Genomic DNA, 23,969 nt, shown 5'->3' with positions numbered 1-23,969 from the left:
AGAAAGAGACAGAGGGTGAGCAGAGGAAGACACAGAATCTAAAGCAGGCTCCAGGCTCTGAGCTGTCAGCACAGAGCCTGACTCAGAACTTGAAATCATGGACTGCAAGATCATGACCTGAGCTGAAGTCGGATGCCTAACCTACTGAGCCACCCAGGCGCCCCATTATACTCCTAAGTTTGAATCAGTTTCTAACATTTTATCCCTTGTGCTTTTAGTGTTGTAAAATAGCTCTGAGAGTTGCTTTATTTTATTTATTTAAAATTTTTTTTAATTTATTTTTGAGAGACACACACACACACACACATGCACACACACACAAAGAGAGAGAGAGAGAGAACAGGTGGGAGAGGGGCAGAGAGAAAGGGGGACAGAGGTTTTGAAGCAGGCTCCTTACACTCAGCAGAGAGCCCCATGTGGGTTCAAACTCACAAACCATGAGATCACGACCTTGAGGCAAAGTTGGATGTTTAAGCTAGCCACGCGCCCCAAGAGTTGCTTTAATGCAAAGTTTTTTTTGCTGTTGCCATCCCCTGGGACATTTTTATCCTTTTAGTCACTACTTTCCTGCTTTATGTTCATAAGTTTGCCTTTGTTAAGTTCTTCTGGCTGCATATGTAATGTCACCAGTCCCATGGTCAGCTATTTCATCTAGTGTTACTATGTTACATCTAGTGTTACTACTTTTTGTTTCTTTCCTGTACTTCCATTTTTCTTGGCCAATTCCCTCTTTCAATGATCTGTTTTCATAAAATGTCACGTGGGTTTATCACTGAGAGACAAGAAGCATCTGCAACTACATCCTTTGTTATCTGTGAATTGAATTACAGATGTGCTGTGATCAATCACTAACAGACTTTGAAAACAGTGATGTGATTAGTCACTGATCATGATATGCAGCTGTTATTTACACAGTGATTTGTGGACCGAGGAAAAGCAGGGAAGTTGATACTTTATATAATCATGCAGTTACTCTACCCTGATAACAGAGATTTCAACTGCATCCTTGAGGGATAGTGCTATTTAACTTAAACTTATGATAACTGAATTTTGTGCATATCAGAACCATGCAAAGTGATGACTGTATATAACTTGTGTGTTTTCTGTAGTATAATTTGAGGGATTAAAGCAATGCCTCTCAATACACTGTTAGGGTGATCATTCTAGAATGTCCATTTGATTACATTATTCCTCTGCTAAACATCCTTGAGTAACTTTCTGTACAAGATAGCAAAGAGGACAACAATCCTTCATTCCTCCCTGTACCTCAGCCCTTTCCAATATGACTTTTTTTTAATTAAAAAAATTTTTTTAACGTTTATTTATTTTTGAGACAGAGAGAGACAGAGCATGAACGGGGGAGGGTCAGTGAGAGAGGGAGACACAGAATCTGAAACAGGCTCCAGGCTCTGAGCAGTCAGCACAGAGCCCGACGCGGGGCTCAAACTCATGGACTGCGAGATCGTGACCTGAGCCGAAGTCGGCTGCTTAACCGACTGAGCCACCCAGGTGCCCCAGAGATTCTTTTTTTTTTAATGTTTATTTATTTATTTTGAGAGAGACAGAGAGAGCAAGAGCAGATGAGGGGAAGAGAGAGAGAGAGAGAGGGAGAGAGAGAATCCCAAGCAGCTTGCACTCTGTCAGTGCAGAGCCTGATGCAGGGCTCCAACCACTGACGATGAGATCATGAGCTGAGCTGAAATCAAAAGTTGGCTGCTTAACTGACTGAGCCACCCAGGCACCCCTCTCCTGAGATTCTAGTCATTTCCACTTCACCAGCAAAGGCTTGTTTACTGGTTAGACTTTGCCACAGAGTAGCAATTCCTCTAGTCACTTCCTCTATATGATAAAACTGTCAGGCAAATCAGGACATTTTCAGATCATTGCTCTTCAGCTGATTCAAATATAGCAATTTTGTAATTTGCATTAAGAAGGCAGCTTCCTTATTCTTTTTTTTTTTTTTTTTCATCTGGCCTGCCATAGCAGGGCCCTTTTGGAAATGATCTTGAAACTGTTTCAAGGACAGAAAAAAAATTAGAAGAGGCTGGGATTCAAGTAATTGCACTTGCCAGACACAGGTTGAGAATATTCTAGAATATTTTGTAGCTAGTGTTTTTGTTTTAGGTGTATTCCTTGGATTTTTATTTTTTCAGGTGTTGGAACCTTGGAGAAAGACTTGTTATACTTTGCATATTGCTTATGTTTATTTAATGTTGTTATTTGGGGCTTTAAGGCCATAAATATTGATTTTCATCTGGACGCCCTCTCTTTATATCTTGGGTCCAGGGGCAAGGGTGTGGAATCCCCACCTAAGATAATAATTGCTGCTTCTTCCAGGGAACTGTACAAATTAAGCAAGATCCTGGTGCTAGCACAGAGTGCCAGAGGAGATACCAGGAGTAAGAACATATGCAGTTTGCTGAATATGCAGAGAGAGCCAAGAATCAAAGCTGGGAAGATGTGGGGTTTCTTAGGTGAATGGTTTGTATATGGGAACACCATTTCCTGATTAGAGAGAGTATAATATGTGGATGTATAATCAGCTATTTAAGGGACCAGAGTGAACAAAGGGGACTAAGTTACCTCTATAGCACTCCCGAATCTGAAGTGGTATACCTTTTCACCCTGGGTGAGGGAGAGAAGGAGATCCTTGAACTTGACTTTTTATAATATTTTTTTGCTTAAATCACTATTGGAGCAATGTCTTCCAACTGGTCCTGTTTTCCAAATTGTGTTCCCTGCCACCTTGTTGCATCTTTCATGCAAAAGTCCTTTGAATATTCACATATATAGAGAGATCTTTCCAAATTTGCATTTTGCAATAGCCTCAAAATTGGCCTATGACTTGTAGCAATTTTTTCTTGAGGTCTGGCAAGCATTTTGTCACCAATATAAATGCACTGATGCCTTTGCCCAGTGCTGGACCCTGCCCATTTTACATTAATAGCCATTTTTCCTTTGTGTCAGTGGTATGTTTGGCTTATAACTCCAAGTCCTCCTGTCCTATCCTTGCCCTCTTTCCAATTGTCTCTAATAACTGGAGTCTAGAGGAGGGTTCCCTGTATCTGCTTGATCACCGTCTCCACAGAAGCCATTCAGTCTTTTGAAAATCCTTTTTAGGTAGGTAAAGTAGGGTAAGGGCTAGGGTGGGGGATATCAACATCCAGCCCCCCAGGTCATCAAGACTTTCTTGGATTTTTGCATTCCAGGAAGCTCATACTTCACTGGGTACGCCTGGGCCTCTGTCTGAAATATTCTCTCTTAAATTGCACCTCCCGTAACTCTCAATACCCCCCATCCCAGTCTGTAATCACTACCCCAACAGTCTCCTTAATTCCCCTGTGACACAGTTTGAATTCCAAAGGCTCTTACAGCTCATGCCCCCTTCCTCCACACGAGTCTAACAGTTTGGCAGTAACTGTGAGGGGCGTGCCTGGTTCTAAAATGATTTCATCTGAGATCAAACTGGACTTTCTGCCTTCATTCAAAGCAGCCTGGAAAAGTTGAAAAACAAAAACCACAAAATAAAACTGTGAAAGGTAAAATGAAATGGAGTCACTTATGTCAAGGGGTTTTAAAATGGAGCTCCCCAGGAGACCATCAAGGAAGTGGGCCTTGTGCATGTCCTGAGCAGATGGAACCATGAATTTTTGAACTGGGCCACGCTGCAAATATTCCAAAGACTCTGCAAAAGCACCTGCAACTTGCTGCTTTGCTTAGTGATAGCCTTACCAACCGATTATATTCAGCCAAGGTTAGTTTTTCTGCTGACAACATCAGTCAAAATTCTTTGTAAACAATTGTACGAGCATTCCCTTTCATCTTTTAAAACCCTTGATTTTTGTTCCCTGTGGGGACACAATTTGGGTTTATACTCATGTTTATGCTCCCTGAATTGCAATTCTGATATGCAGTAAGTATTGATGCAAATAAATGCTTTTGTTTAATCTGCTCTGTCTCTTTTCTCAGTTCACAAACAAATAACTGGTTACCTGTATGTCCTTTGGGCACATGGTCCTTCAAAGAGTTGGCTAAACTTGATTCAAAACCCTAATATCATGGCTTGTGAGGGTCTGATGTCCTCTTGATTCCTCGTGCTTTCCTCTGCCTTTACTAATTCCTCTTTCCTTCGGATACATCTCTGATCAGCCCCCACGACACCCTGGAGATGAAATCTGTACATTCACCATTTCCTACTCACTAACCTCAAGCCTGCCATGATTTTTTTCCTGTAGATCTGCAAGAAGAATGGGTTGGTAGTCTTAAAGAGCTGTCACATTGTGGCTTCTATTATCCACCTTCTACCACCTCTCTGCCCCTCTCTCTTCCTTTCCTGAAACCACCACAAAATTCATCCCCTTGTCCTCCATAGGGCATTCTACCCACACTCAGACACTCTCAATTTCTCAGCTTCCAACATACGCAGGTTTGACAAAGCTTGTCTTCTGTACTAATACAGCCCTCTCCCTGAAGGGAATTCTGGTGAATTCAATTTTTCCACTTCAATGCACTAGGAAAATAGATTTGGAAAGGTCATGCTATGGCCAGAACTACTTAGTGCCACATTTGGAGGAGGAGGTAATATTTCATCTTTACTTTTGTGGTCTATTTTTTTTTTTTTTTTTAGTTTGTTTTGCCAAATAGCTTCAAGTAGCACCAGCTGGAATAATTTTTACAGGCTCCATAGATAGAGGAATACTTCACCTTTGACCCAGATATTGTTGATTTGATAATGCTTTCTATTTTATCACTTTTCCTTAAGACTCTAATGTGATGCAGAATCACTGCTATTGTAATTACCCGATTTCTCTATATTGCTGCCAAAAGTAAAGCTGAGATCCTCCGTACCCTTGTCCCTTGCCATTCATCTTATTCTGCTTATCTGCTTGTCCCTATTTAAACAGACTGTTTGAGGGGCGCCTGGGTGGCGCAGTCGGTTAAGCGTCCGACTTCAGCCAGGTCACGATCTCGCGGTCCGTGAGTTCGAGCCCCGCGTCAGGCTCTGGGCTGATGGCTCGGAGCCTGGAGCCTGTTTCCGACTCTGTGTCTCCCTCTCTCTCTGCCCCTCCCCCGTTCATGCTCTGTCTCTCTCTGTCCCAAAAATAAATAAACGTTGAAAAAAAAAAATTTAAACAGACTGTTTGAAAAGTAGAAGGAAAAGTTAAAGAATGAAAGGAAGAAGGGAGGTGAAGGGCTACTTAATCATTGTTGCTGTTTTCCCTTATGTGCTATACAGTCTCCAGTCCATTTGATATACATTATTAAGCATGATATTAGTAGGTGATGGGGAGAACAAACTATTAATGGAGTATTTGACCAAGAATGGATTATAAGGAAATGCCTTTTTTCATCTTTATAGTATCATCAATCATTGAGGGGAGGATAGGAGGTTTCATCCTTTTGTTTATTCCATTATTTCTCTTTCTTGGGGGAATCTCTGCATTTTACTTATTTAGTCAAAACTTACATGAAGGAATTTAAAGAATACTTTTTAAAAATTTTTAATTTTTTAAATGTTTATTTAAAAACATTTTTTAATGTTTATGTATTTTTGAGAGAGAGAGAGGGAGAGAGAGCAGGGGAGGGACAGAGAGAGAGGGAGACACAGAATCTGAAGCAGGCTCTAGGTTCTGAGCTGTCAGCACAGAACCCGACGTGGGGCTCAAACTCACAGACTATAAGATCATGACCTGAGCTGAAGTCGGAAGCTTAACCCACTGAGCCACCCAGGTGCCCCAACTTTTTAAAAATTTTAAGTGCTTGGAGAATTTACAGAGCTATTTTCCTGGTTCAGTATTAAATCCATCCCAGCTGAGACTTCAGAGTCTTTGTCCAAGGTTTATATAATAATAAAAATTGCCAAGTTATAAAATTTCATTCAATGCACTTGTGCTCTCCCTTTCTTTCCCAGTTTTATTCTGTTTATAATACTTTACAAATATTTAACATTGTTCCCTCTTTCTTCTTTTGACACTGAGAATTGTATACCACTTCCCTTTTCAGAAGAAAGGAGAATATGCATATAATCAGGCTGCAAAATGACTCAGTGTTCCTTACAAACATGGCTTCTATGAAAAATGAGAAATGGTGAATGGAAGGCAGATCAGAAGCTTGTGCCTATTTAATGATCCATTGTTGACCCACTGCCTAAATTGCTTTAGGCCTTTCCTGATTAAAAATATTTTTTTTTACTATTGAACTATAGTTGACCTATAATGTTATATTAGGTTCAGGAGCACAGCACAGTGAGTGATTCAATAATTCTATACATTATGCAATGCTCACACGATAGGTGTAGTTACCTAATTTCTCTTTGTTCCAGGGTCATGGACCAGGACTTATTTTCATGGATGACTAATTACTTTGCTCTTTCTTCAGATTCAGAGAGGACCTGCACTAGCCAGAATAGACCACTCTTTAAAAATATGTTAAATAAAACAGATTTATAAAGTCATCATTTTTCATTTTATTATATACTGTTTGATACTGCTCCAAGTAGTGTCAATTTTTAACCATCTGCCTTTCTTATAATTTAATTTAAATACATGTACTCAGATTTTTTTCTAAGTTTATTCATTTATTTTGGGAGAGAGAGAGATAGAGACTGAGCATGGGCCAGGGAGGGGCAGAGAGAGAGAGGGAGAAAGAGAATCCTAAGTAGGCTCCATACTGTCAGCACAGAGCCTGACACAGGGCTCAATCTCATGAACCATGAGATCATGACCTGAGCTGAAATTTAAGTCAGATGCTTAACCGACTGAGCCACCCAGGTGCCCCCAGATTTTAGCAAGGCTTGTAATGAAAAGCGTCATCCTCTGCCACACTCATCCAACCATCACCCTTCTCACCAGAAGAAACATTTACTTATTTAAAAAATTGTAAACAGTGTGTTATTCACAATGTTCTACACAAAACAAAAAGATTTCTAGACATGCCAAGAAGTGGAAAAGAGTGAACACAAAATCAAGAAAAACAGGAATTAATAGAAACTGACCCCAAGATGTGTAACCTGTTGGAATTACCAGAAAAACAAAACGAAACAAAACAAAACAAACAAACAAACAAACAAAAAGCCCAAGTCTGCCTCCTCTCCTGTCCTCACTACCATAACCATCCCTACTGATCTATGTGAATCTATGAAGATGCTTTTTTGTTTGTTTCTTTTGTTTGACTTTTAACTTCAGTAGTTAACATACTGTGTTATATTAGTTTCAGGTATACAATATAGTGATTCAACAATTCCATATAGTACTCAGTGCTCATCAAGATAAATGTACTCTTAGGGGCCCCTGGGTGGCTCAGTTGGTTAAGCACCTGACTTCGGCTCAGGTCATGATCTCACAGTTTGTGAGTTCAAGCCCTGCATTGGGCTCCATGCTGACAGCTCAGAGCCTGGAGCCTGCTTTGGATTCTGTGTTTTCCTCTCTCTTTGCCTAAGCTGCTCACACTCTGTTGCTCTCAAAAATAAAAATAATGTTTCTAAACATTGAAAAAAATTAAAAAAAAGGTAAGTGTACTCTTAATCCTTGTGATATGTATATCTATATATCTATATCTCAATCTCTATATCTATATCTGTATCTATATCTATCTATATCTATCTCACATCTTCCTTATCCATTCATCAGTCGATGGACACTTAGGCTGCTTCCATGTTAGCTACTGTAAATAAAGCTGCTATAAACATAGGGGAGCATTTATCCCTTTGAATTAATGTTTTTGTATTTTTTTGGTAAATATCCAGTAATGTAATTACTGAATCTTAGGGTAGTTATATTTTTAATTTTTTTAAGGAAACTTCATACTCCCTTCCAGAGTTGCCTGTACTAGTTGGTATTCCCACTAACAGAGTACAAGTGTTCCTTTTTCTCCACATCCTTACCAACACTTGTTGTTTCTTATGTTTTTTATTTTAGCCATTTTGAGAGGTGTGAGGTGATATAACATTGTAGTTTTGATTTGCATTTCCCTGATGGTTAGTGATGTCAAGCATCCTTTCATGTGTCTGTTAGCCATCTTTGTCTTCTTTGGAGAGATACATATTCATGTCTTCTGCCCATTTTTTAACTGGATTATTTGTTTTTTGGGTGTTGAGTTGTAAGTTCTTTATTTATTTTGGATGCTAACCCTTTATTGGGTATGTTGTTTGTAAATATCTTCTCCCATTTTGTAGGTCGTCTTTTAGTTTTGTTGACAATTTCATTTGCTGTGCAGAAGCTTTTTATTTTGATGTAGTCCCAATACAGAACAGGCAAGGATATGCAATGGGAAAAAGACAGTCCCTTCAACAAATGGAATTAGGAATACTGAACAGCCACATGCAAAAGAATGAAACTGGACCACTTTCTTACACCATGCACAAAAATAAACTCAAAATGGATTAAGGATTTAAAGGTAAGACCTGAAACCATAAAAATCCTAGAAAAGAGCAGAGCCAGTAATGTCTCTGACAATGGCCATCACAACATTTTTCTAGATATGTCTCCTGAGGCAATGGAAACAAAGAAAAAAAATCATTTACTTATTTTTAACTGGCTGTCAGGTATTTATTTTCTGATAAATATCAAGTTCACCCTACTATTTTTTCTCCAATTTCACATACTTTTTTTTAATGTTTTAAAATTTATTTTTGAGACAGAGAGGGACAGAGCATGAGCAGGGGAGGAGCAGAGAGAGAGGGAAACACAAAATCCGAAGCAGGCTCCAGGCTCTGAGCTGTCAGCACAATGCCCGACATGGGGCTTGAACTCATGAACCTCAAGATCATGACCTGAGCCGCTCAACTGACTGCGCCACTGAAGCACTCAGGTGCCCCTCCAATTTTACATATTCTTTTTTTTTTTTTTAACATTTATTTATTTTCGAGAGACAGAGAGAGGCACAACATGAGCAGGGGTGGGGGAGGGAGAGAGAGATACAGAATCTGAAGCAGGCTCCAGGCTCTGAGCTGTCAATTTTACCTATTCTTAATCGCTTTCTACAAATTAGTTATCTTACACCTCAACAACTTACCTTTTTTGTTTTTAGTTTATTCTTTTTTAAAAGTTTTAAAATTTATTTTGAGAGAGAGAGGGAGAGAGCACACACATGGGCAGGGGCAGGGGAGGGGCAGAGAGAGACAGAGGGAGAGAATCCCAAGCAGACTCCTCGATGTCAGCGCTTAACCACCAAGGCGCCCCTGGTTTATTCTTTTTTTATTCACCCATTCTTTATTCATTTATTCATAATGTTTGGTAATAGGATAAATGTCCTCTTTTTTTTTTTAATTTTTTTGTAATGTTTATTTATTTTTGAGGCAGAGAGAGACAGAGCATGAACAAGGGAGGGTCAGAGAGAGAGGGAGACACAGAATCCGAAGCAGGCTCCAGGCTCTGAGCTGTCAGCACAGAGCCCAACGCGGGCTGGAACTCAAGGACCGCGAGATCATGACCTGAGCCGAAGTCCGCCGCTTAACCGACTGAGCCATCCAGGTGACCCTAGGATAAATGTCCTCTTAAGTCACACATATGTATCAGGTAAGCTATCTGTGCCCCACAAGCCCTTTCTCTCTTACTCTTGCTCTTTCTGCAAACAGCCACCCCTTGGATCTCCCTGGTCTTTTGTTCCAATTGGGATTGGTTTCTCTCTAGGTCTGATGCACAATTGTCATTCTGGAACTTCCTTTGCCTCTCTTGTATTGGACTCCCTGTTTCCTAGATCCTTCATCTTCTTTAGTTAACTTTCCATTGTGTAGAGAATCTCTTCTAAGTAGCTTCCCAATAAGAGATACATGATAAAGATAAAAGTTTTGAAAACTTGGAATGTTTGAAGATGACTATATTCTATCCTCACGTTGATTAATAGTTTGGCTGGGAATTTAATTCTTGGTAGAAAATAATTTCTTCTGGGATTGTGAAGACATCATCCCATCATCTTCTAGCTTCTTGTATGAATTAATAAGCCTATTTTTTTCATTCACAAGATTTTTTAAATATAAACTCTTCTCTTTCTGGAAGATTTTAGGAGGTTTTCGTCACCCTGGTGTTCTGAAACTTCATGATGATGTGCTTTATTGCCAATATTTTTAAATTTATTGCCAATGGTATTCAGTGGGCTCTTTTTATCTAAAGAGTTATAACCTTCATTTCCGAGAAAGTTCCATGATGTCAGGAAATTAACTGCTTTATTGTTTACTGCTGAATTCTCATCACTTAGTACAGGGTCTGGCACATATTAGGTACTCACTAAAAAGTGAATAAGTGAATTCATGACTAAATGAATAGGAGAATTTTTTGGTGATAGTTCTTTGTTAATTTTCTTCCTCTCTTTCTTCTATCCTCTAGAACTCCTCTGGTTTTCTTGTTTTCTTTCTTGCTTTTCTTTTTTTAAATGTTTATTTTTGAGAGAAAGCGAGACACAGAGTATGAGTGGGGGAGGGGCATAGAGAGAGGAAGACACAGAATCCAAAGCAGGCTATAGGCTCTGAGCTGTCAGCACAGAGCCTGACGCAGGGCTCTAACTCACAAACTTGGAGATCATGACCTGAGCTGAAGTCAGATGCTTAATCGACTGAGCCACCCAGGTGCATGGGTTTTCTTATCTGTCTTTCCTTTTATTTTAAATCTCTTTGTATTTATTTTAATTTCTGTGAAATTTCCTTCATTTTATCTTCTAACCTGAGCCCCCCCACACTTTTTTTGGCATTTCTAATGTCCATAATATATTTAACTTCCAAGTTACCACTTTTGTTTTCAAAATGTTCCTTTTATAAAATAGCACATTTTTCTTGTTCTAGAAATATCTGATATATGTATCTTAAATCTTGAGGATATCATGCTTGTTTGCTTTTTTTACTTTAATTTACTTAAAACTTAGGTGCCAAGAAGATTAGTTTGCTTCTTTTTGGTTTATCCCTCTGGGGGGTTAGGCTTCAGCTTTCTCTGTTCTCCTAAGTTATTTACCACTCCTCCATCTGCTTTCTACATTCTCTTCTCTGTTGTAGTCTTTAAAAAAAATCCTGTCACTTTATACTTTTTAAAGTTTCCCTAATTGCCATTTTTGAGAAATTATGAAAAGGAATAGTTGTAAGTTTATGTTTCAATCTCTTAATTTAACTAGAACTCCCCACTACATTTTCAGTGAAAACTTAAAGGATTAGGCTTAGGTAATGTTTTTATAAAGACTTGAGCAAAGCATGGGAAAATAATCTTTATCCCCAAAACGGTGAGTGGAGTTATTATTATTTTTAGATAATAAAACATAATGTTTTAATAAATTGTCCTGGCATATAAAATATTTTTTTGTAAGTGTAAAATTACTCTCCTGGATTTTATTTAAAAGTTCTAGTGAAATTTTTGAGGATGCATGCTACTTTTGATGACATTTGTAAAAATCCCAAGGCAAGGTAATACTAAACATTTGTCTACCCAAAATAGGGAGGAGAAGAGGGAAAAAATAACATCTCTAAAAATTATTCTTCCATATATATTAAACCTAGAAACAACAACTCAAGGACATTGTCAATATACTTGCATTCCAGCATAGGCCTTTAGATGGCAGCTTCATTTGCTCCCTTTTGGTGGAGCTGTCTGCAAGGAGTTTAATGAATCAACCGGAAACCACTGATGTCCAAAGGAAAGTGAAAGAAGTCCGTGTAAAGACTGATCATCTCCTGGAAGTACAGATTATAAAGTCAAGATAAAATCTTGGTTTCTCTCAATAATCTAAAGCACCCAATGTCTACAGCAGTAGTTTGTCATTTTAAAAACAGTTTACTTAAGGGGTGCCTGGGTGGCTTAGTGGGTTCAGGGTCTGACTCTTGATTTCAGCTCAGGTCATAATCTCATGGTTTCTGGGATTGAGCCCTGAGTGGAGACTGCTTGGGATTCTCTCTCTCTGCCCCTCCCTCACTCTCACTCTCTTTCTCAAAATAAACAAATGTTTAAAGACAATTTACTTAAAAATAATTGATATATACACATATACTAAAAGTCAAGTAGTGCTAAAGACGACTAAAAATGTATGCCCCTTGGAGGAGAGGTTCAGAAGATGGCGGTGTAGGAGGACGCTGGGCTCACCTCGCCCTGCTGATCACTTAGATTCTACCCACATCTGCCTAAATAACCCAGAAAACTGCCAGAAGACTAGCAGAACGGACTTTCTGGAGCCAAGTATAGACAAGAGGCCCACGGAAGACGATAGGAAGGGCAGAGAGGTGGTGCGCACTACACGGACTGGCAGGAGGGAGTCAGGGCAGTGGAGGGGCAGCCTGTCCTGCAAGGCAGAGCCCCCGAGTCTGGCTTACAAAAGCGGAGAGGCTGCACTGCGTGAGTTCTGACAGCCAGCAGGACTTAACATCTGGAATGTTATAAGTCAACAGCTCTGCTTGGAGAGTGGGAGGGGGAGAGGACACCAGGAGGGAGAGGTGTTGAGCCCTAGAAGACAGAGCTCAGCTCGGCGGGGAACAAAGGCGCTGGGAAGTGCCATCTCCCTCTCCCATTCCCCAGCCAAAATCCCAAAGGGATTCACCATCACTGAACTTGCTTGCACCGTGCAAACACCCAAAGCTGTGCTTCTGTGGATCCATCCCTCCGGCAGGCCTGCGTCCCTCCCGGTGCTGCAGGATCCCTCCCACGGGGGACCACGGCAAAGTGGGCTAAGCCTGCCCCTCCCGCCCCCCGTGCACCTTGTGGATCCACCCCGGCCACTACGCCAGATCCCACTGAAGCAGCACCACAAGCCTGGCAGTGTGCAAATAGCCCAGACAGGGGCCACACCACTCCACAGTGAGTCCTGCCCCTGGGAGAGGGCAAGATAAGGTACACACTAGTCTGACTGTGGCCCCAGTGGTGGGCTGGGGACAGACATCGGGTGGCCCAGCCCACCAACACAAGTTACTCCAGATAGCACAGGAGAAGTACCCTGCAGTTCCGCGCCACCCCAGGGACAATCCAAAATGATGAAATGGAAGAATTCTCCTCAAAACAAACTCCAATAAGTAGCAACAGGTAATGAATTGATCAAAAACGATTTAAGCAGTATAACATAACAAGAATTTAGAGTAATAGTCATAAAATTAATCGCTGGGCTTGAAAAAAGTATAAAGGACGGCAGAGAATCTATTGCTACAGAGATCAAGGGACTAAGAAATAGTCATGAGGAACTAAAAAATGCTATAAATGAGGTGCAAAATAAAATGGAGGTGACCACTGCTTGATTGAAGAGGCAGAGGAGAGAATAGGAAAATTAGAAGATAAAATTATGGAAAAAGAGGAAGCTGAGAAAAAGAGAGATAAAAATATCCAGAAGTAGGAGGGGAGAATTAGAGAACTAAGTGTTGTAATCAAATGCAACAATATCCATATAATAGGAATTCCAGAAGAGGAAGAGAGAGAGAAAGGGGCTGAACAAATCATAGCTGAGAACTTCCCTGATCCGGGGAAGGAAAAAGGCATTGAAATCCAAGAGTCACAGAGAACTCCCTTCAGACATAACTTGAATCCATCTTCTGCATGACATATCGTAGTGAAACTGGCAAAATACAAGGATAAAGAGAAACTTCTGAAAGCAGCTAGGGATAAACACGCTTTAACATATAAAGGGAGACAAATAAGACTAGTGACAGACCTATGTACTGAAACTTGGCAGGCCAGAAAGGAGTGGCAGGAAATCTTCAATGTGATGAACAGAAAAAAATATGCAGCCAAGAATCCTTTATCCAGCAAGTCTGTCATTCAGAATAGAAGGAGAGATAAAGGTCTTCCCAAACAAACAAAAACTGAAGGAATTCATCACCACTAAACCAGCCCTACAAGAGATCCTAAGGGGGATTCTGTGAGTGAAATGTTGCAAGGACCACAAAGTACCAGAGACACTACTACAAGCATGAAACCTACAGACAGCACAACGACTCTAAACCCATATCTTTCAATAATAACACTGAATGTCAGTGGACTAAATGCTCCAACCTAAAGACATAGGGTTTCAGAATGGATAAAAAAACAAGACTCATCTATTTGCCGTCTACAAGAGACTCATTTTAGACCTGAGGACACCTTCAGATTGAAAGTGAGGGGATCGAGAACTATCTATCATGCTACTGAAGTCAAAAGAAAGCTGGAGTAGCCATACTTTTATCAGACAAACTAGACTTTAAATTAAAGGCTGTAACAAGAGGTGAAGAAGGCCATTATATAATGATTACAGGGTCTATCCATCAGGAAGAGCTAACAATTATATATGTCTATGCGCCGAATACGGGAGCCCCCAAATATATAAAACAATTACTCACGAACATAAGCAACCTTATTGATAAGAATGTGGTAAGTGCAGGGGACTTTATTTTTTTATTTATTTAAAAAAAATTTTTTTTCAACGTTTATTTTATTTTTGGGACAGAGAGAGACAGAGCATGAACGGGGGAGGGGCAGAGAGAGAGGGAGACACAGAATTAGAAACAGGCTCCAGGCTCTGAGCCATCAGCCCAGAGCCTGACGCGGGGCTCGAACTCACAGACCATGAGATCGTGACCTGGCTGAAGTCGGACGCTTAACCGACTGCGCCACCCAGGCGCCCCAATTGCAGGGGACTTTAATACCACACTTACAACAATGGATAGATCATGTAGCATCAATAAAGAAACAAGACCCTGAATGATACATTGGATCAGATGGACTTGACAGATATTTAGAACTCTGCATCCCAAAGCAACAGAATATACTTTCTTCTCGAATGCATGTGGAACATTCCCCAAGATAAATCACATACTGGGTCACAAAACAGCCCTTCATAAGTATACAAGAATTGAGATCATACAATGCATACTTTCAGACTACAGTGCTATGAAACTTGAAATCAACCACAGGAAAATGTCTGGAAAACCTCCAAAAGCATGGAGGTTAAAGAACACCCTACTAAAGAATGAATGGGTCAACCAGGCAATTAGAGAAGAAATTTAAAAATGTATGGAAACAAATGAAAATGAAAATACAACAATCCAAATGCTTTGGGATGCAGCAAAGGCAGTCCTAAGAGGAAAATACATTGCAATCCAGGCCTATCTCAAGAAACAAGAAAAAACCCAAATACAAAATCTAATGGCACACCTAAAGGACATAGAAGCAGAACAGCAAAGACACCCCAAACCCAGCAGAAGAAGAGAAATAATAAAGATCAGAGCATAAATAAACAATATAGAATCTAAAAATCTGTAGAGCAGATCAATGAAACCAAGAGTTGGTTTTTTGAAAAAATAAACAAGATTGATAAACCTCTAGCCAGGCTTCTCAAAAAGAAAAGGGAGATGACCCAAATAGAGAAAATCATGAATGAAAATGGAATTATGACAACTAATCTCTCAGAAATACAAGCAATTATCAGGGAATACTATGAAAAATTATATGCCAACAAACTGGACAACCTGGAAGAAATGAACAAATTCCTAAGCACCCACACACTTCCAAAACTCAAACAGGAAGAAATAGAAAACTGGAACAGACCCATAACTAGCGAAGAAATGGAATCAGTTATCAAAAATCTCCCAACAAATAAGAGTCCAGGACCAGATGGCTTCCCTGGGGAATTCTATCAGACACTTAAAGCAGAGTTAATACCTACCCTTCTCAAGCTGTTTCAAAAAATAGAAATGGAAGGAAAACTTCCAGACTCATTCTATGAAGCCAGCATTACTTTGATTCCCAAACCAGACAGAGACCCAGCAAAAAAAAAAAAAAAAAAAGAGAACTACAGGCTAATATCCCTGATGAATATGGATGCAAAAATTCTCAACAAGATACTAGCAAATTGAATTCAACAGCACATAAAAAGAATTATTTACCGTGATCAAGTGGGATTCATTCCTGGGCTGCAGGGCTGGTTCAACATTTGCAAATCAATCAATGTGATACATCACATTAATAAAAGAAAAGATAAGAACCATATCATCCTGTCAATCAATGCATAAAAGCATTTGACAAAATTCAGCATCCTTTCTTAATAAAAACCCTCGAAAAAGTCGGGATAGAAGGAATGTACTTAAACATCATAAAAGCCATTTATGAAAAGCCCACAGCTAATATCCTCCTCCATGGGGAAAAACTGAGAGCTTTCCCCCCTGAGATCAGGAACACGACAGGGATGTCCACTCTCACCGCTGTTGTTTAACATAGTATTAGAAGTTCTAGCATCAGCAATCAGACAACAAAAGGAAATCAAAGGCATCAAAATTGGCAAAGATGAAGTCAAGCTTTCACTTTTTGCAGATGAAGTGATATTATACATGGAAAACCTGGCAGACTCCACCAAAAGTCTGCTAGAACTGATACATGAATTCAGCAAAGTTGCAGGATACAAAATCAATGTACAGAAATCAGTTGCATTCTTATACACCAACAATGAAGCAACAGAAAGAGAAATAAAGAAACTGATCCCATCCACAATTGCACCAAGAAGCATAAAATACCTAGGAATAAACCTAACCAAAAATGTAAAAGATCTGAATGCTGAAAACTATAGAAAGCTTATGAAGGAAATTGAAGAAGATATAAAGAGATGGAAAAACATTCTGTGCTCATGGATTGGAAGAATAAATATTGTTAAAATGTCAATACTACCCAAAGCTATCTGCACATTCGATGCAATCCCAATCAAAATTGCACCAGCATTCTTCTCGAAACTAGAACAACCAATCCTAAAATTTGTATGGAACCACAAAAGACCCCAAATAGCCAAAGTAATATTAAAGAAGACCAAAGAGGGAGGCATCACAATCCCGGACTTTAGCCTTTACTACAAAGCTGTAATCATCAAGACAGCATGGTATTGGCACAAAAACAGACATATAGACCAATGGAATAGAATAGAGACTCCAGAATTGGACTCACAAATGTATGACCAACTAATCTTTGAAAAAGCAGGAAAGAATATCCACTGGAAAAAAGACAGTCTCTAACAAATGGTCCTGGGAGAACTGGACAGCAACATGCAGAAGAATGAAAGTAGACCACTTTCTTACACCATTCACAAAAATAAACTCAAAATGGATAAAGGACCTGAATGTCAGACAGGAAACCATCAAAACCCTAGAGGAGAAAGCAGGAAAAAAACCTCTCTGACCTCAGCCACAGCAATTTCTTACTTGACACATCTCCAAAGGCAAGGGAATGAAAAGCAAAAATGAACTATTGGGACCTCATCAAGATAAAAAGCTTCTGCACTGCAAAGGAAACAATCAACAAAACTAAAAGTCAACCAATGGAATGGGAAAAGATATTTGCAAATGACATATCGGACAAAGGGCTAGTATCCAAAATCTATAAAGAGCTCACCAAACTTCACACCCGAAAAACAAATAACCCAGTGAAGAAATGGGCAGAAAACATGAATAGACACTTCTCTAAAGAAGACCTCCAGATGGCCAACAGGCACATGAAAAGATGCTCAACGCCGCTCCTCATCAGGGAAATACAAATCAAAACCACACTCAGATACCACCTCACCCCAGTCAGAGTGGCTAAAATGAACAAATCAGGAGACTATAGATGCTGGTGAGGATGTGGAGAAACAGGAACCCTCTTGCACTGTTGGTGGGAATGCAAACTGGTGCAGCCACTCTGGAAAACAGTGTGGAGGTTCCTCAAAAAATTAAAAATAGATCTACCCTATGACCCAGCAATAGCACTGCTAGGAATTTACCCAAGGGATACAGGAGTGCTGATTCATAGGAGCACATGTACCCCAATGTTTATAGCAGCACTCTCAACAATAGCCAAATTATGGAAAGAGCCTAAATGTCCATCAACTGATGAATGGATAAAGAAATTGTGGTCTATATACACTATGCAATACTACGTGGCAATGAGAAAGAATGAAATATGGCCCTTTGTAGCAACATGGATGGAACTGGAGAGTGTTATGCTAAGTGAAATAAGTCATATAGAGAAAGACAGATACCATATGGTTTCACTCCTATGTGGATCCTGAGAAACTTAACAGAAGACCATGGGGGAGGGGAAGGAAAAAAAATGGTTAGAGAGGGAGGGAGCCAAAGCATAAGAGACTTTTAAAAACTGAGAACAAACTGAGGGTTGATGAGGGGTGGGAGGGTGGGGAGGGTGGGTGATGGGTATTGAGGAGGGCACCTGTTGGGATGAGCACTGGGTGTTGTATGGAAAACCATTTGACAATAAATTTCATATTTTAAAAAGTAAAATAAAAATGTATGCCCCTTTATCACTCCTTTTAGCTATTTCTTTTGATATTTAAATGTATATTCTAAGAGAAAAAGGTATATACAGCCATCTTTTGATTCATTAATATTAGGTATTATTAGTTGATATCTATGTTAGTATAGACCCTCCCAGAGACGGACACAAAAGTGGGAAATTTATTAGGAAAATGCCTATAAGGAAAAATGGAGAGGGAACCAAAGGAAAACTGAAATGCTATCAGACTGCTATGTAGTTCTTACTAAGTCAGGAGAGAGGGAAAGGGGGAAGATTGGGTAGAATCACTTTACAGCACAGAGCAGTTCAAAGGAAAGGTCAGCAAGCTCTTGGGGAGTCTTTGAATCATAGTCACCTATTGGAGAAACCCCCTATCTCTAGAAACCAGTCTACCTTAATATCCCTTTCTCTCTCAGTCACCGGTTTGGAGCAGCCCATGGGAAGTATGGCCTCTGCATAAATGTAGTGATAGATTTCAAAGTGCAGCAACAGGGCCCAATGTACAGATATGCTCCCTGCAGTTAGAGATCTGAGAAGGGACATTCTCATGCCTGCCACTGCTTCCAGTATGACAGGTGAAGATTTTAGCTCCCTCTCACAGACCCTTTCCCTTCATTTCTTCCTTCCAGTATAATTATACTCCAATTTTGATGAAATCCCTATTTAGTGCTTTCATTATTATGATTATGTAAAATTTGCTCATCGCTGAGCCAGATAATGCATCATAATTATAGTATATTTATTGTGTACTTTTTGTTTTTCCTAGAGATAATAATTGCTTCATTTTTTCCCATTTGTTTAGTTTTGAAATTATAGCTAATTCCCCACATTCCCAATAGCTTTGTAAAAAATCTCTTGCTACAAATTTCCATATATTCAAATTTAGGAGCAAATCTGCTAAGTTCAGGAGTGGACTGGTAAATGTTTAACAACTAGCCCTCCTTGGGGGGTAGAAGGAACTGAACCCTAAGCTTTTTCCTTTCCATTGTGTAAATATGCCCACCATGATAGATTTCAAAGTACCAGTTGTGATGTCACCAAATGAAAAGTTGGAAAGAGAAGCACACCATCTACTCTTGCGAGCCTGTACAGGTTGGCTCTGTCACATTACTGAGATAGCCCTCTTGGAACTCTTCTTCCTCTTGCTCCAATCTGGACTTGTCATTCTGTAGGCCTGTTGTAACTTCACCTCTCTTGTATTTCCCTGTTTTTCTTCTGATTCTTGCAATAGGTGTTGTCTTAGTTTATCCTGTCATTTTGACAAAGCATATCCTCTGATTACTTCCTGTGAAAGGCTGTAGAGTGGGTTGACAAGCTTCCAGTTCTGCTTGCATTTACATTTGCAAACGTGTGCTTCTGAGAATCTCTCCCTCTACCCTATATTTCTCTGATAATTTTCTTAGATAAAGCATTCTGGTTTTAAAATTATATTTCCCCAGAATTTTGTAGGCATTGCTCCCTAGTCTTTTAGTTTCCCAATGTTGCTGTTGACAAGTGTGATACCATTATCTCTTCAAACTTTTAATGTGAAGTTTTTTTCTTTCCGTGAGCTTTGAGGATCATCTCTATCCTTAGTGGTTTGCAATTTCATGATGATGCACTTTGGTATAAATATTTTCTCATTCACTGTTTGTAGCAATCTTTCAATCTGGACACTCACATATATATAACTTGCCCTTTCAATTTGAATAATTATTTCCAACATTCCTGGTTACCTTTCTTTTTGGTTTTATTGAAATTTCCTTCCTTTCTTATTTTTAATTAGACATTTGTTTTTCTGGCCTTCCTGTTAGACAGATACTTAGGCATGCCGGATAGCCTTAAAAAACAAACAAAACGAACAAACAAAAAATCAACAAGAAAACCAAAAACCTTTTCCATGGTGCCTTGGTGGTTCAGTCGGTTGAGTATCTGACTCTTCAATTTTGTTTATTCTTTCAAAAAACCAGCTCTTATTCACTGATCTGTTTTACTGTGTTTTTTTTTTATTTTATATTGTTTATTTCTGCTCTAATCTTTATTATTTCTCTTCTTCTGCTGGCTTTGGCCTTTCTTTGCTTCTGCCTTTCTTTCTAGTAAGGTTAGGTTGTGTATTTGGGACCTTTATTGCTTCTGGAGATGGCCCTAAATTGCAATGTATTTTCCTTTTAGGACTGCCCTTGCTGCATCCCAAAGGGTTTTGGACTGTCGTATTTTCATTTTCATTTGCTTCCATATATTCTTAAATTTCTTCTTTAATTTCCTGGTTGACCCATTCATTCTTTAGTAGGGTGTCCCCTCTATGTATCTGGGGACTTTCCAGATTTTTTCTTGTGGTTGATTTTAAGTTTCATAGTGCTGTGATCTGAAAATATGCATGGTATGATCATAATCTTTTTATACTTGTTGAGAGCTGTTTTGTGACCCAGTTTGTGATCTGTTTTGGAGAACGTTCCATGTGCACTTGAGAAGAATGTGTATTCTGCTGGTTTTGGATGAACCATTGTGAATTTATCTGTTAAGTCCATCTGGTCCAATGTGTCATTCAGGGCCATTGTTTCCTTATTGACTTTCTGCCTAGATGATCTGTCCATTGCTATAAGTGGAGTATTAAAGTCTCCTACAATTATGGTATTATTATCTATACATTTGTTTATGTTTGTGATTAATTGATTTATATATTTGGGTGCTCTCATGCTGGGGGCATAACATTTACAATTATTAGCTCTTCTTGATGGACAGACCCCTTAATTATGATTAATGCCCTCTTCCATCTCTTTTTACAGTCTTTGTTTTGAAATCTAGTTTGTCTGATATAAGTATGGCTACTCTGGCTTTCTTTTGATGTCCAGTAGCACAATAGATGTTTCTCTGTGCTCTCACTCTCATTCTGCAGGTGTCCTCAGGTCTAAACTGAGTCTCTTACAGGCAGCTTATATTAGATCTTATTTTTTTTTTATCCATTCTGATACCCTATGTCTTTTGATTGGGGCATTTTGTTCATTTACATTCAGAGTGATTATTGAAAGATATGGATTTAGTGCCCTTGTGTTATCTGTAGATTTTTGTGTTTGTGGTAATGTCCCTGGTCCTTTGTAGTCATTGCTGCTTTCCACTCGAAGAGTCCCCCTTAGGATTGCCCACAGGGCTGGTTAGTGGTCATGGGCTCCTTTAGTTTTTGTTTGGGAAAGCCTTTATCTCTCCTTCTATTCTGAATGACAGGCTTGCTGGATAAAGGATACTTGGCTGCATATTTTTCCTGTTCAGCATATTGCATATTTCCTGCCACTCTCTTCTAACGACCAAGGTTCAGTGGACAGGTCTTCTACTGCCCTTATGTGTCAACCTTTGTAGGTTAAGGCCCATTTGTCCCTAGGTGCTTTCACAATTCTATCTTTGTGTTTTGCCAGTTTCACTGTGATATGTCATGGTGTTGACCTGTTTTTGTTGATTTTGAAGAGAGTTCTCTGTGTCTCTTGGACTTTGACACCTGTTTCCTTCCCCAGATTAGGGAAGTTCTCAGCTATAATTTGTTCAAATAAACCTTCTGCCCTTTTCTCTCTCTCTTCTTCGTCTATAGTTCCTGTGATACAGATATTATTTAGTTTCATGGAATCACTTAGCTCTCTAATTCTCCCCTTGTGGTCTAATAATTTCCTTTGCCTCTTTTTTTCAGCTTCATCATTTTCCATAATTTTATTCTTCTATTTCACCTATTCTCTCCTCTGCTTCTTCCATCCTCACTGTCACTGTATCTAATTTATTTTACATCTCATTTATAACATTTCTTAATTCACTGTGACTATTTCTTAGGTCTTTGATCTCTGCAGCATTAGATTCTCTGCTGTCTTGTATGCTTTTTTCAAGCTCAGCTCTTAGTCATATGACTGTTATTTTAAATTCTTGTTCAGATATATTGCTTATATCTGTTTTGAGCAATTTTCTGGCTGTCATTTCTTCCTGGATTTTCTTTTGAAGAGAATTCTTCCATTTCATCATTTTGGCCAGGTTTCTGTCTTTTACATGTTTTAATAGTTTGTTATGTGTCCTGCACTTGCAAGTACTACTATAATAAAAGGGTCATATACTGTTCAGGGCCTGGAACTTCAGGAAATGTTTTTGGAGTGTGTTGCATGCACTCTGTTGCTGCATTTTGGCTGCTCTATTGCACTGGTCAGTCCTCTGCAAAACTCATCCTTGCTTGTAGTAGTGGAGTGTTTGGACCTTCCACTAGGTGTGCTTTGGTTTCTTTGTTGCAGTAACCCTGGAAAAAAGCGAAGGTGGTTGGGTGGGGGAGCCTTATCTCACACAAAGAGAAAAATGAAAGGGGCGCATAAAAGATCAAACAGAGAATAAAAAAAAAAACCCATAAGGCTTAATCCAGAGAGAAAGGAAAATAAAGAAGGAGATATAGAAAAGGTGTAAAAAGAATAGAGTAAAAGGGGCACCTGGATGGCTCAGTTGGTTAAGCATCTGCCTTTGGCTCAGGTTATGATCTCGTGGTTTGTGAGTTTGAGCCCGATGTGTTCTGTGCTGACAGCTCATAGCCTGGAGCCTGCTTCTGATTCTGTGTCTTCCTCTCTCTCTGCCCCCCCTCCCACTCACGGTCTGTCTCTTTCTCTCAAAAATAAATAAATGTTAAAAAATTTTAAAGAATAGAGTAAAAATGCCTGATTAAACAAACAAAACAGAGAATATATATATATATATATATATATATATATATCTGTGGATATATATCTACAGATACATATATCTGACCAAAAAAAAAAAAAGTCAGGAACTATGAGACTGACACAAAAAGAAAAAGAGGGTGGAAAGAAAAAAAAAAGACAGAGAATAGAAGAGAAGGAAAGGAAAGGAAAGGAAGGAAAAAAAGAAAAGAAAAAGACAGCCTGACAGACAAAAACACAAAACAGCTGGCTGTTGGTGCCTGGGACCAGTAGCTGTGCTGGTCTGGAGGAGAGGTCGTCTGGTTGGCTCAATGTCAGTCTTCTTCCAGTAGATAATCAGTTACCAGGCTCAGAGGAGTGGGGTTTGGTGTAAGCAGGTCCCACCTCCACTGGGGTCTCCTGTCTTGTTCCCTCAAGGCCCACTGTGTTAGTGATGGGGAGAAAAATGGCGACACCCCAGTCTCTCCTTCCTGAACTGGGTGTCTCAAATCACACTGTTCAGGCAGCCCTCACAGAGCAACGCCCACAGTTGACTTGCCCTGCTCCACAGTCTCTCATGTCTCCTAGGTGTTTGACTGGGATTCAAAACCTGATGTCTTAAAGGATCCTGCACCCACATAGACCCAGTTCTGTGGTGGTGCCACTCTGCCTTGCCAATAAAGGGCCTTTGGCTGGCACCTGCAGGGTCTTTTATCCTTGGGGAGGCAATAAGCCCTCTTTGCACAGTACTTGAGGAAGGGGTCTGTTCTCTCCCAATGTGACCCTGAGATCACTACTGCCACTGGGGGCGGCTCCCTCCCCACAGACATGCACGTGTGGCTGTGGCTTCTGTCTGGAGATAGTCTCGCACTTTTGAAGACTCTGATCTTCAGCTCCTGAGACTTTCACAATAGTAACAGGTATGCTTTGTATTTCTTGTTCCCTAGTCTGTGGTCCGGAGAGGTTTTCCTCCTGTACTAATTCAGTGCCACAATCTCACAGCCTCTCCATCTTTCCCTTTTGTCTCTCCACAGAAGGGCTTCCCTCCCCTCTCTGCCTGCACATTTTATCTCCCTCAATTCACATACACGCACCCGACCCCACCAAGCTGTCTCCCTTGACCTGTGGAGATCCTTCT

The sequence above is a fragment of the Prionailurus bengalensis genome, chromosome B1, assembly GCF_016509475.1.
Source record: "Prionailurus bengalensis isolate Pbe53 chromosome B1, Fcat_Pben_1.1_paternal_pri, whole genome shotgun sequence".
Taxonomy (NCBI): Eukaryota; Metazoa; Chordata; class Mammalia; order Carnivora; family Felidae; genus Prionailurus; species Prionailurus bengalensis.
The sequence above is the reverse complement of the archived record's forward strand: the minus strand, read 5'-3'. Positions refer to the sequence as shown.